The sequence below is a fragment of the Pan paniscus genome, chromosome 14 (genome assembly GCF_029289425.2).
Source record: "Pan paniscus chromosome 14, NHGRI_mPanPan1-v2.0_pri, whole genome shotgun sequence".
Taxonomy (NCBI): Eukaryota; Metazoa; Chordata; class Mammalia; order Primates; family Hominidae; genus Pan; species Pan paniscus.
The window spans coordinates 10,072,973-10,088,757 of NC_073263.2; positions in this window are offsets into that span (position 1 = coordinate 10,072,973).

Below are 15,785 nucleotides of genomic sequence, written 5' to 3' on the forward strand. Positions count from 1 at the left end.
CAGTAATTATATTTAATATACTGTTCATAAAATATCAAAAATTACACCAAATGTATATTATACACTCTAAATAAAATATCAAAAAGGACAGTAAATATATATTACACTCTATGTAAAATATCAAAAACTACACCAAATATATATTATATAATTTACATAAAATATCAAAAGTACACCAAATATATATTATATACTGTACATAAAATATCAAAAAGTACAGTAAATATATTTCATATATTGTACATATAATATTAACTAAAAGTACACCAAATATATTTTACATACCGTAAATAAAATATAAAAAATTACAGTAAGTATATGTTATCTACTGTACAAAAAGTATCAAAAAGTACACCAAATATGTGTTATATATACTGTAAATAAACTATCAAAACCTTCAGTAATTATATTTAATATACTGTTCATAAAATATCAAAAATTACACCAAATGTATATTAAACACTCTAAATAAAATATCAAAAAGGACAGTAAATATATATTACACTCTATGTAAAATATGAAAAACTACACCAACTATATATTATATAATTTACATAAAATATCAAAAGTACACGAAATATATATTATCTACTGTACATAAAATATCAAAAAGTACAGTAAATATATTTCATATATTGTACATATAATATTAACTAAAAGTACACCAAATACATTTTACATACTGTAAATAAAATATAAAAAATTACAGTAAGTATATATTATCTACTGTACATAAAGTATCAAAAATTTCAGTAAATATATTTCATATATTGTACATATAATATTAAGTAAAAGTACACCAAATACATTTTACATACTGTAAATAAATTATCAAAAATTACAGTAAGTATATATTATCTACTGTACATAAAATATCAAAAAGTACACCAAATATGTGTTATATATACTGTAAATAAACTATCAAAATCTTCAGTAATTATATTTAATATACTGTACATTAAATATCAAAAATTACACCAAATGTATATTATACACTCTAAATAAAATATCAAAAAGGACAGTAAATATATATTACACTCTATGTAAAATATCAAAAACTACACCAACTATATATTATATAATTTACATAAAATATCAACAGTACACCAAATATATATTATATACTGTACATAAAATATCAAAAAGTACAGTAAATATATTTCATATATTACACATATAATATTAACTAAAAGAACACCAAATACATTTTACATACTGTTAATAAAATATCAAAAATTACAGTAAGTATATATTATCTACTGTACATAAAATATCAAAAAGTACACCAAATATGTGTTATATATACTGTAAATAAACTATCAAAATCTTCAGTAATTATATTTAATATACTGTACATAAAATATCAAAAATTACACCAAATGTATATTATGCACTCTAAATAAAGTACCAAAAAGGATAGAAAATATATATTACACTCTATGTAAAATATCAAAAACTACACCAAATATATATAATATAATTTACATAAAAATCAAAGGTACACCAAATATATATTATATACTGTACATAAAATATCAAAAAGTACAGTAAATATATTTCATATATTGTATATATAATATTAACTAAAAGTAAAACAAATACATTTTACATAGTGTAAATAAAATATCAAAAATTACAGTAAGTATATATTATCTACTGTACATAAAATATCAAAAAGTACACCAAATATGTGTTATATATACTGTAAACTATCAAAATCTTCAGTAATTATATTTAATATACTGTTCATAAAATATCAGTAATTACACCAAATGTATTTTATACACTCTACAAAAAATATCAAAAAGGACAGTAAATATATATTACACTCTATGTAAAATATCAAAAACTACACCAAATATATATTATATAATTTACATAAAATATCAAAAGTACACCAAATATATATTATATACTGTACATAAAATATCAAAAATTTCAGTAAATATATTTCCTATATTGTACATATAATATTAACTAAAAGTACACCAAATACATTTTACATACTGTAAATAAAATATCAAAAATTACAGTAAGTATATATTATCTACTGTACATAAAATATCAAAAAGTACACCAAATATGTGTTATATATACTGTAAATAAACTATCAAAACCTTCAGTAATTATATTTAATGTACAGTACATAAAATATCAAAAATTACACAAAATGTATATTATACACTCTAAATAAAATATATAAAAGGACAGTAAATATATATTACACTCTATGTAAAATATCAAAAACTACACCAACTATATATTATATAATTTACATAAAATATCAAAAGTACACCAAATATATATTATATACTGTACATAAAATATCAAAAAGTACAGTAAATATATTTCATATATTGTACATATAATATTAAGTAAAAGTACACCAAATACATTTTACATACTGTAAATAAAATATCAAAAATTACAGTAAGTATATATTATCTACTGTACATAAAATATCAAAAAGTACACCAAATATGTGTCATATATACTATAAATAAACTATCAAAAACTTCAGTAATTATATTTAATATACTGTACATTAAATATCAAAAATTACACCAAATGTATATTATACACTCTAAATAAAATATCAAAAAGGACAGTAAATATATATTACACTCTATGTAAAATATCAAAAACTACACCAACTATATATTATATAATTTACATAAAATATCAAAAGTACACCAAATATATATTATATACTGTACATAAAATATCAAAAAGTACAGTAAATATATTTCATATATTGTATATATAATATTAACTAAAAGTACAACAAATACATTTTACATACTGTAAATAAAATATCAAAAATTACAGTAAGTATATATTATCTACTGTACATAAAATATCAAAAAGTACACCAAATATGTGTTATATATACTGTAAACTATCAAAATCTTCAGTAATTATATTTAATATACTGTTCATAAAATATCAGTAATTACACCAAATGTATTTTATACACTCTAAATAAAATATCAAAAAGGACAGTAAATATATATTACACTCTATGTAAAATATCAAAAACTACACCAAATATATATTATATAATTTACATAAAATATCAAAAGTACACCAAATATATATTATATACTGTACATAAAATATCAAAAAGTAAAGTAAATATATTTCATATATTGTACATATAATATTAACTAAAAATACACCAAATACATTTTACATACTGAAAATAAAATATAAAAAATTACAGTAAGTATATATTATCTACTGTACATAAAATATCAAAAAGTACACCAAATATGTGTTATATATACTGTAAGTAAACTATCAAAACCTTCGGTAATTATATTGAATATACTGTACATAAAATATCAAAAATTACACAAAATGTATATTATACACTCTAAATAAAATATATAAAAGGACAGTAAATATATATTACACTCTATGTAAAATATCAAAAGCTACACCAACTATATATAATATAATTTACATAAAATATCAAAAGTACACCAAATATATATTATATACTGTACATAAAATATCAAAAAGTACAGTAAATATATTTCATATATTGTACATATAATATTAACTAAAAGTAAAACAAATACATTTTACATACTGTAAATAAAATATCAAAAATTACAGTAAGTAGATATTATCTACTGTACATAAAATACCAAAAAGTTCACCAAATATGTGTCATATATACTGTAAATAAACTATCAAAATCTTCAGTAATTATATTTAATATACTGTTCATAAAATATCAGTAATTACACCAAATGTATTTTATACACTCTAAATAAAATATCAAAAAGACAGTAAATATATATTACACTCTATGTAAAATATCAAAAACTACACCAAATATATATTATATAATTTACATAAAATATCAAAAGTACACCAAATATATATTATATACTGTACATAAAATATCAAAAATACAGTAAATATATTTCATATATTATACATATAATATTAACTAAAAGAACACCAAATACATTTTACATACTGTTAATAAAATATCAAAAATTACAGTAAGTATATATTATCTACTGTACATAAAATATCAAAAAGTACACCAAATATGTGTTATATATACTGTAAATAAACTATCAAAATCTTCAGTAATTATATTTAATATACTGTACATAAAATATCAAAAATTACACCAAATGTATATTATGCACTCTAAATAAAGTACCAAAAAGGACAGAAAATATATATTACACTCTATGTAAAATATCAAAAACTACACCAAATATATATAATATAATTTACATAAAATATCAAAGGTACACCAAATATATATTATATACTGTACATAAAATATCAAAAAGTACAGTAAATATATTTCATATATTGTATATATAATATTAACTAAAAGTACAACAAATACATTTTACATACTGTAAATAAAATATCAAAAATTACAGTAAGTATATATTATCTACTGTACATAAAATATCAAAAAGTACACCAAATATGTGTTATATATACTGTAAACTATCAAAATCTTCAGTAATTATATTTAATATACTGTTCATAAAATATCAGTAATTACACCAAATGTATTTTATACACTCTAAATAAAATATCAAAAAGGACAGTAAATATATATTACACTCTATGTAAAATATCAAAAACTACACCAAATATATATTATATAATTTACATAAAATATCAAAAGTACACCAAATATATATTATATACTGTACATAAAATATCAAAAATTTCAGTAAATATATTTCCTATATTGTACATATAATATTAACTAAAAGTACACCAAATACATTTTACATACTGTAAATAAAATATCAAAAATTACAGTAAGTATATATTATCTACTGTACATAAAATATCAAAAAGTACACCAAATATGTGTTATATATACTGTAAATAAACTATCAAAACCTTCAGTAATTATATTTAATGTACAGTACATAAAATATCAAAAATTACACAAAATGTATATTATACACTCTAAATAAAATATATAAAAGGACAGTAAATATATATTACACTCTATGTAAAATATCAAAAACTACACCAACTATATATTATATAATTTACATAAAATATCAAAAGTACACCAAATATATATTATATACTGTACATAAAATATCAAAAAGTACAGTAAATATATTTCATATATTGTACATATAATATTAAGTAAAAGTACACCAAATACATTTTACATACTGTAAATAAAATATCAAAAATTACAGTAAGTATATATTATCTACTGTACATAAAATATCAAAAAGTACACCAAATATGTGTCATATATACTATAAATAAACTATCAAAAACTTCAGTAATTATATTTAATATACTGTACATTAAATATCAAAAATTACACCAAATGTATATTATACACTCTAAATAAAATATCAAAAAGGACAGTAAATATATATTACACTCTATGTAAAATATCAAAAACTACACCAACTATATATTATATAATTTACATAAAATATCAAAAGTACACCAAATATATATTATATACTGTACATAAAATATCAAAAAGTACAGTAAATATATTTCATATATTGTATATATAATATTAACTAAAAGTACAAGAAATACATTTTACATACTGTAAATAAAATATCAAAAATTACAGTAAGTATATATTATCTACTGTACATAAAATATCAAAAAGTACACCAAATATGTGTTATATATACTGTAAACTATCAAAATCTTCAGTAATTATATTTAATATACTGTTCATAAAATATCAGTAATTACACCAAATGTATTTTATACACTCTAAATAAAATATCAAAAAGGACAGTAAATATATATTACACCCTATGTAAAATATCAAAAACTACACCAACTATATATTATATAATTTACATAAAATATCAAAAGTACACCAAATATATATTATATACTGCACATACAATATCAAAAAGTACAGTAAATATATTTCATATATTGTACATATAGTATTAACTAAAAGTACACCAAATACATTTTACATACTGTAAATAAAATATCACAAATTACAGTAAGTATATATTATCTACTGTACAAAAAATATCAAAAAGTACACCAAATATGTGTTATATATACTGTAAATAAACTATCAATAGATTCAGTAATTATATTTAATATACTGTTCATCAAATATCAGTAATTCCACCAAATGTACTTTATACACTCTAAATAAAATACCAAAAAGTACAGTAAATATATATTACACTCTATGTAAAACATCAAAAACTACACCAACTATATATTATATAATTTACATAAAATATCAAAAGTACACCAAATACATATTATATACTGTACATAAAATATCAAAAAGTACAGTAAATATATTTCGTATATTGTACATATAATATTAACTAAAAGTACACCAAATACATTTTACATATTGTAAATAAAGTAGCAAAACTTACAGTAAGTATATATTATCTACTGTATATAAAATATCAAAAAGTACACCAAATATGTGTTATATATACTGTAAATAAACTATCAAAACCTTCAGTAATTATATTTAATGTACTGTACATAAAATATCAAAAATTACACAAAATGTATATTATACACTCTAAATAAAATATATAAAAGGACAGTAAATATATATTACACTCTATGTAAAATATCAAAAACTACACCAACTATATATTATATAATTTACATAAAATATCAAAAGTACACCAAATATATATTATATACTGTACATAAAATATGAAAAAGTACAGTAAATATATTTCATATATTGTACATATAATATTAAGTAAAAGTACACCAAATACATTTTACATACTGTAAATAAAATATCAAAAATTACAGTAAGTATATATTATCTACTGTACATAAAATATCAAAAAGTACACCAAATATGTGTCATATATACTATAAATAAACTATCAAAAACTTCAGTAATTATATTTAATATACTGTACATTAAATATCAAAAATTACACCAAATGTATATTATACACTCTAAATAAAATATCAAAAAGGACAGTAAATATATATTACACTCTATGTAAAATATCAAAAACTACACCAACTATATATTATATAATTTACATAAAATATCAAAAGTACACCAAATATATATTATATACTGTACATAAAATATCAAAAAGTACAGTAAATATATTTCATATATTGTATATATAATATTAACTAAAAGTACAACAAATTCATTTTACATACTGTAAATAAAATATCAAAAATTACAGTAAGTATATATTATCTACTGTACATAAAATCTCAAAAAGTACACCAAATATGTGTTATATATACTGTAAACTATCAAAATCTTCAGTAATTATATTTAATATACTGTTCATAAAATATCAGTAATTACACCAAATGTATTTTATACACTCTAAATAAAATATCAAAAAGGACAGTAAATATATATTACACTCTATGTAAAATATCAAAAACTACACCAAATATATATTATATAATTTACAGAAAATATCAAAAGTACACCAAATATATATTATATACTGTACATAAAATATCAAAAAGTAAAGTAAATATATTTCATATATTGTACATATAATATTAACTAAAAATACACCAAATACATTTTACATACTGTAAATAAAATATCAAAAATTACAGTAAGTAGATATTATCTACTGTACATAAAATATCAAAAAGTACACCAAATATGTGTCATATATACTGTAAATAAACTATCAAAATCTTCAGTAATTATATTTAATATACTGTTCATAAAATATCAGTAATTACACCAAATGTATTTTATACACTCTAAATAAAATATCAAAAAGACAGTAAATATATATTACACTCTATGTAAAATATCAAAAACTACACCAAATATATATTATATAATTTACATAAAATATCAAAAGTACACCAAATATATATTATATACTGTACATAAAATATCAAAAATACAGTTAATATATTTCATATATTATACATATAATATTAACTAAAAGAACACCAAATACATTTTACATACTGTTAATAAAATATCAAAAATTACAGTAAGTATATATTATCTACTGTACATAAAATATCAAAAAGTACACCAAATATGTGTCATATATACTATAAATAAACTATCAAAAACTTCAGTAATTATATTTAATATACTGTACATTAAATATCAAAAATTACACCAAATGTATATTATACACTCTAAATAAAATATCAAAAAGGACAGTAAATATATATTACACTCTATGTAAAATATCAAAAACTACACCAACTATATATTATATAATTTACATAAAATATCAAAAGTACACCAAATATATATTATATACTGTACATAAAATATCAAAAAGTACAGTAAATATATTTCATATATTGTATATATAATATTAACTAAAAGTACAAGAAATACATTTTACATACTGTAAATAAAATATCAAAAATTACAGTAAGTATATATTATCTACTGTACATAAAATATCAAAAAGTACACCAAATATGTGTTATATATACTGTAAACTATCAAAATCTTCAGTAATTATATTTAATACACTGTTCATAAAATATCAGTAATTACACCAAATGTATTTTATACACTCTAAATAAAATATCAAAAAGGACAGTAAATATATATTACACCCTATGTAAAATATCAAAAACTACACCAACTATATATTATATAATTTACATAAAATATCAAAAGTACACCAAATATATATTATATACTGCACATACAATATCAAAAAGTACAGTAAATATATTTCATATATTGTACATATAGTATTAACTAAAAGTACACCAAATACATTTTACATACTGTAAATAAAATATCACAAATTACAGTAAGTATATATTATCTACTGTACAAAAAATATCAAAAAGTACACCAAATATGTGTTATATATACTGTAAATAAACTATCAATAGATTCAGTAATTATATTTAATATACTGTTCATAAAATATCAGTAATTCCACCAAATGTACTTTATACACTCTAAATAAAATACCAAAAAGTACAGTAAATATATATTACACTCTATGTAAAACATCAAAAACTACACCAACTATATATTATATAATTTACATAAAATATCAAAAGTACACCAAATACATATTATATACTGTACATAAAATATCAAAAAGTACAGTAAATATATTTCGTATATTGTACATATAATATTAACTAAAAGTACACCAAATACATTTTACATATTGTAAATAAAGTAGCAAAACTTACAGTAAGTATATATTATCTACTGTATATAAAATATCAAAAAGTACACCAAATATGTGTTATATGTACTGTAAATAAACTATCAAAACCTTCAGTAATTATATTTAATGTACTGTACATAAAATATCAAAAATTACACAAAATGTATATTATACACTCTAAATAAAATATATAAAAGGACAGTAAATATATATTACACTCTATGTAAAATATCAAAAACTACACCAACTATATATTATATAATTTACATAAAATATCAAAAGTACACCAAATATATATTATATACTGTACATAAAATATGAAAAAGTACAGTAAATATATTTCATATATTGTACATATAATATTAAGTAAAAGTACACCAAATACATTTTACATACTGTAAATAAAATATCAAAAATTACAGTAAGTATATATTATCTACTGTACATAAAATATCAAAAAGTACACCAAATATGTGTCATATATACTATAAATAAACTATCAAAAACTTCAGTAATTATATTTAATATACTGTACATTAAATATCAAAAATTACACCAAATGTATATTATACACTCTAAATAAAATATCAAAAAGGACAGTAAATATATATTACACTCTATGTAAAATATCAAAAACTACACCAACTATATATTATATAATTTACATAAAATATCAAAAGTACACCAAATATATATTATATACTGTACATAAAATACCAAAAAGTACAGTAAATATATTTCATATATTGTATATATAATATTAACTAAAAGTACAACAAATACATTTTACATACTGTAAATAAAATATCAAAAATTACAGTAAGTATATATTATCTACTGTACATAAAATCTCAAAAAGTACACCAAATATGTGTTATATATACTGTAAACTATCAAAATCTTCAGTAATTATATTTAATATACTGTTCATAAAATATCAGTAATTACACCAAATGTATTTTATACACTCTAAATAAAATATCAAAAAGGACAGTAAATATATATTACACTCTATGTAAAATATCAAAAACTACACCAAATATATATTATATAATTTACAGAAAATATCAAAAGTACACCAAATATATATTATATACTGTACATAAAATATCAAAAAGTAAAGTAAATATATTTCATATATTGTACATATAATATTAACTAAAAATACACCAAATACATTTTACATACTGTAAATAAAATATCAAAAATTACAGTAAGTATATATTATCTACTGTACATAAAATATCAAAAAGTACACGAAATATGTGTTATATATACTGTAAATAAACTATCAAAACCTTCAGTAATTATATTTAATATACTGTTCATAAAATATCAGTAATTACACCAAATGTATTTTATACACTCTAAATAAAATATCAAAAAGGACAGTAAATATATATTACACTCTATGTAAAATATCAAAAACTACACCAAATATATATTATATAATTTACATAAAATATCAAAAGTACACCAAATATATATTATATACTGTACATAAAATATCAAAAAGTACAGTAAATATATTTCAAATATTGTACATATAATATTAACTAAAAGTACACCAAATACATTTTACATACTGTAAATAAAATATCAAAAATTACAGTAAGTATATATTATCTACTGTACATAAAATATCAAAAAGTACACCAAATATGTGTTATATATACTGTGAATAAACTATCAAAATCTTCAGGAATTATATTTAATATACTGTACATAAAATATCAAAAATTACACCAAATGTATATTATACACTCTAAATAAAATATCAAAAAGGAGAGTAAATATATTTTACACTCTATGTAAAATATCAAAAACTACACCAACTATATATTATATAATTTACATGAAATATCAAAAGTACACCAAATATATATTATATACTGCACATACAATATCAAAAAGTACAGTAAATATATTTCATATATTGTACATATAGTATTAACTAAAAGTACACCAAATACATTTTACATACTGTAAATAAAATATCACAAATTACAGTAAGTATATATTATCTACTGTACAAAAAATATCAAAAAGTACACCAAATATGTGTTATATATACTGTAAATAAACTATCAATAGATTCAGTAATTATATTTAATATACTGTTCATAAAATATCAGTAATTCCACCAAATGTACTTTATACACTCTAAATAAAATACCAAAAAGTACAGTAAATATATATTACACTCTATGTAAAACATCAAAAACTACACCAACTATATATTATATAATTTACATAAAATATCAAAAGTACACCAAATACATATTATATACTGTACATAAAATATCAAAAAGTACAGTAAATATATTTCGTATATTGTACATATAATATTAACTAAAAGTACACCAAATACATTTTACATATTGTAAATAAAGTAGCAAAACTTACAGTAAGTATATATTATCTACTGTATATAAAATATCAAAAAGTACACCAAATATGTGTTATATATACTGTAAATAAACTATCAAAACCTTCAGTAATTATATTTAATGTACTGTACATAAAATATCAAAAATTACACAAAATGTATATTATACACTCTAAATAAAATATATAAAAGGACAGTAAATATATATTACACTCTATGTAAAATATCAAAAACTACACCAACTATATATTATATAATTTACATAAAATATCAAAAGTACACCAAATATATATTATATACTGTACATAAAATATGAAAAAGTACAGTAAATATATTTCATATATTGTACATATAATATTAAGTAAAAGTACACCAAATACATTTTACATACTGTAAATAAAATATCAAAAATTACAGTAAGTATATATTATCTACTGTACATAAAATATCAAAAAGTACACCAAATATGTGTCATATATACTATAAATAAACTATCAAAAACTTCAGTAATTATATTTAATATACTGTACATTAAATATCAAAAATTACACCAAATGTATATTATACACTCTAAATAAAATATCAAAAAGGACAGTAAATATATATTACACTCTATGTAAAATATCAAAAACTACACCAACTATATATTATATAATTTACATAAAATATCAAAAGTACACCAAATATATATTATATACTGTACATAAAATATCAAAAAGTACAGTAAATATATTTCATATATTGTATATATAATATTAACTAAAAGTACAACAAATACATTTTACATACTGTAAATAAAATATCAAAAATTACAGTAAGTATATATTATCTACTGTACATAAAATCTCAAAAAGTACACCAAATATGTGTTATATATACTGTAAACTATCAAAATCTTCAGTAATTATATTTAATATACTGTTCATAAAATATCAGTAATTACACCAAATGTATTTTATACACTCTAAATAAAATATCAAAAAGGACAGTAAATATATATTACACTCTATGTAAAATATCAAAAACTACACCAAATATATATTATATAATTTACAGAAAATATCAAAAGTACACCAAATATATATTATATACTGTACATAAAATATCAAAAAGTAAAGTAAATATATTTCATATATTGTACATATAATATTAACTAAAAATACACCAAATACATTTTACATACTGTAAATAAAATATCAAAAATTACAGTAAGTAGATATTATCTACTGTACATAAAATATCAAAAAGTACACCAAATATGTGTCATATATACTGTAAATAAACTATCAAAATCTTCAGTAATTATATTTAATATACTGTTCATAAAATATCAGTAATTACACCAAATGTATTTTATACACTCTAAATAAAATATCAAAAAGACAGTAAATATATATTACACTCTATGTAAAATATCAAAAACTACACCAAATATATATTATATAATTTACATAAAATATCAAAAGTACACCAAATATATATTATATACTGTACATAAAATATCAAAAATACAGTTAATATATTTCATATATTATACATATAATATTAACTAAAAGAACACCAAATACATTTTACATACTGTTAATAAAGTATCAAAAATTACAGTAAGTATATATTATCTACTGTACATAAAATATCAAAAAGTACACCAAATATGTGTCATATATACTATAAATAAACTATCAAAAACTTCAGTAATTATATTTAATATACTGTACATTAAATATCAAAAATTACACCAAATGTATATTATACACTCTAAATAAAATATCAAAAAGGACAGTAAATATATATTACACTCTATGTAAAATATCAAAAACTACACCAACTATATATTATATAATTTACATAAAATATCAAAAGTACACCAAATATATATTATATACTGTACATAAAATATCAAAAAGTACAGTAAATATATTTCATATATTGTATATATAATATTAACTAAAAGTACAAGAAATACATTTTACATACTGTAAATAAAATATCAAAAATTACAGTAAGTATATATTATCTACTGTACATAAAATATCAAAAAGTACACCAAATATGTGTTATATATACTGTAAACTATCAAAATCTTCAGTAATTATATTTAATACACTGTTCATAAAATATCAGTAATTACACCAAATGTATTTTATACACTCTAAATAAAATATCAAAAAGGACAGTAAATATATATTACACTCTATGTAAAATATCAAAAACTACACCAACTATATATTATATAATTTACATAAAATATCAAAAGTACACCAAATATATATTATATACTGCACATACAATATCAAAAAGTACAGTAAATATATTTCATATATTGTACATATAGTATTAACTAAAAGTACACCAAATACATTTTACATACTGTAAATAAAATATCACAAATTACAGTAAGTATATATTATCTACTGTACAAAAAATATCAAAAAGTACACCAAATATGTGTTATATATACTGTAAATAAACTATCAATAGATTCAGTAATTATATTTAATATACTGTTCATAAAATATCAGTAATTCCACCAAATGTACTTTATACACTCTAAATAAAATACCAAAAAGTACAGTAAATATATATTACACTCTATGTAAAACATCAAAAACTACACCAACTATATATTATATAATTTACATAAAATATCAAAAGTACACCAAATACATATTATATACTGTACATAAAATATCAAAAAGTACAGTAAATATATTTCGTATATTGTACATATAATATTAACTAAAAGTACACCAAATACATTTTACATATTGTAAATAAAGTAGCAAAACTTACAGTAAGTATATATTATCTACTGTATATAAAATATCAAAAAGTACACCAAATATGTGTTATATATACTGTAAATAAACTATCAAAACCTTCAGTAATTATATTTAATGTACTGTACATAAAATATCAAAAATTACACAAAATGTATATTATACACTCTAAATAAAATATATAAAAGGACAGTAAATATATATTACACTCTATGTAAAATATCAAAAACTACACCAACTATATATTATATAATTTACATAAAATATCAAAAGTACACCAAATATATATTATATACTGTACATAAAATATGAAAAAGTACAGTAAATATATTTCATATATTGTACATATAATATTAAGTAAAAGTACACCAAATACATTTTACATACTGTAAATAAAATATCAAAAATTACAGTAAGTATATATTATCTACTGTACATAAAATATCAAAAAGTACACCAAATATGTGTCATATATACTATAAATAAACTATCAAAAACTTCAGTAATTATATTTAATATACTGTACATTAAATATCAAAAATTACACCAAATGTATATTATACACTCTAAATAAAATATCAAAAAGGACAGTAAATATATATTACACTCTATGTAAAATATCAAAAACTACACCAACTATATATTATATAATTTACATAAAATATCAAAAGTACACCAAATATATATTATATACTGTACATAAAATATCAAAAAGTAAAGTAAATATATTTCATATATTGTACATATAATATTAACTAAAAATACACCAAATACATTTTACATACTGTAAATAAAATATCAAAAATTACAGTAAGTAGATATTATCTACTGTACATAAAATATCAAAAAGTACACCAAATATGTGTCATATATACTGTAAATAAACTATCAAAATCTTCAGTAATTATATTTAATATACTGTTCATAAAATATCAGTAATTACACCAAATGTATTTTATACACTCTAAATAAAATATCAAAAAGACAGTAAATATATATTACACTCTATGTAAAATATCAAAAACTACACCAAATATATATTATATAATTTACATAAAATATCAAAAGTACACCAAATATATATTATATACTGTACATAAAATATCAAAAATACAGTTAATATATTTCATATATTATACATATAATATTAACTAAAAGAACACCAAATACATTTTACATACTGTTAATAAAATATCAAAAATTACAGTAAGTATATATTATCTACTGTACATAAAATATCAAAAAGTACACCAAATATGTGTTATATATACTGTAAATAAACTATCAAAATCTTCAGTAATTATATTTAATATACTGTACATAAAATATCAAAAATTACACCAAATGTATATTATGCACTCTAAATAAAGTACCAAAAAGGACAGAAAATATATATTACACTCTATGTAAAATATCAAAAACTACACCAAATATATATAATATAATTTACATAAAATATCAAAGGTA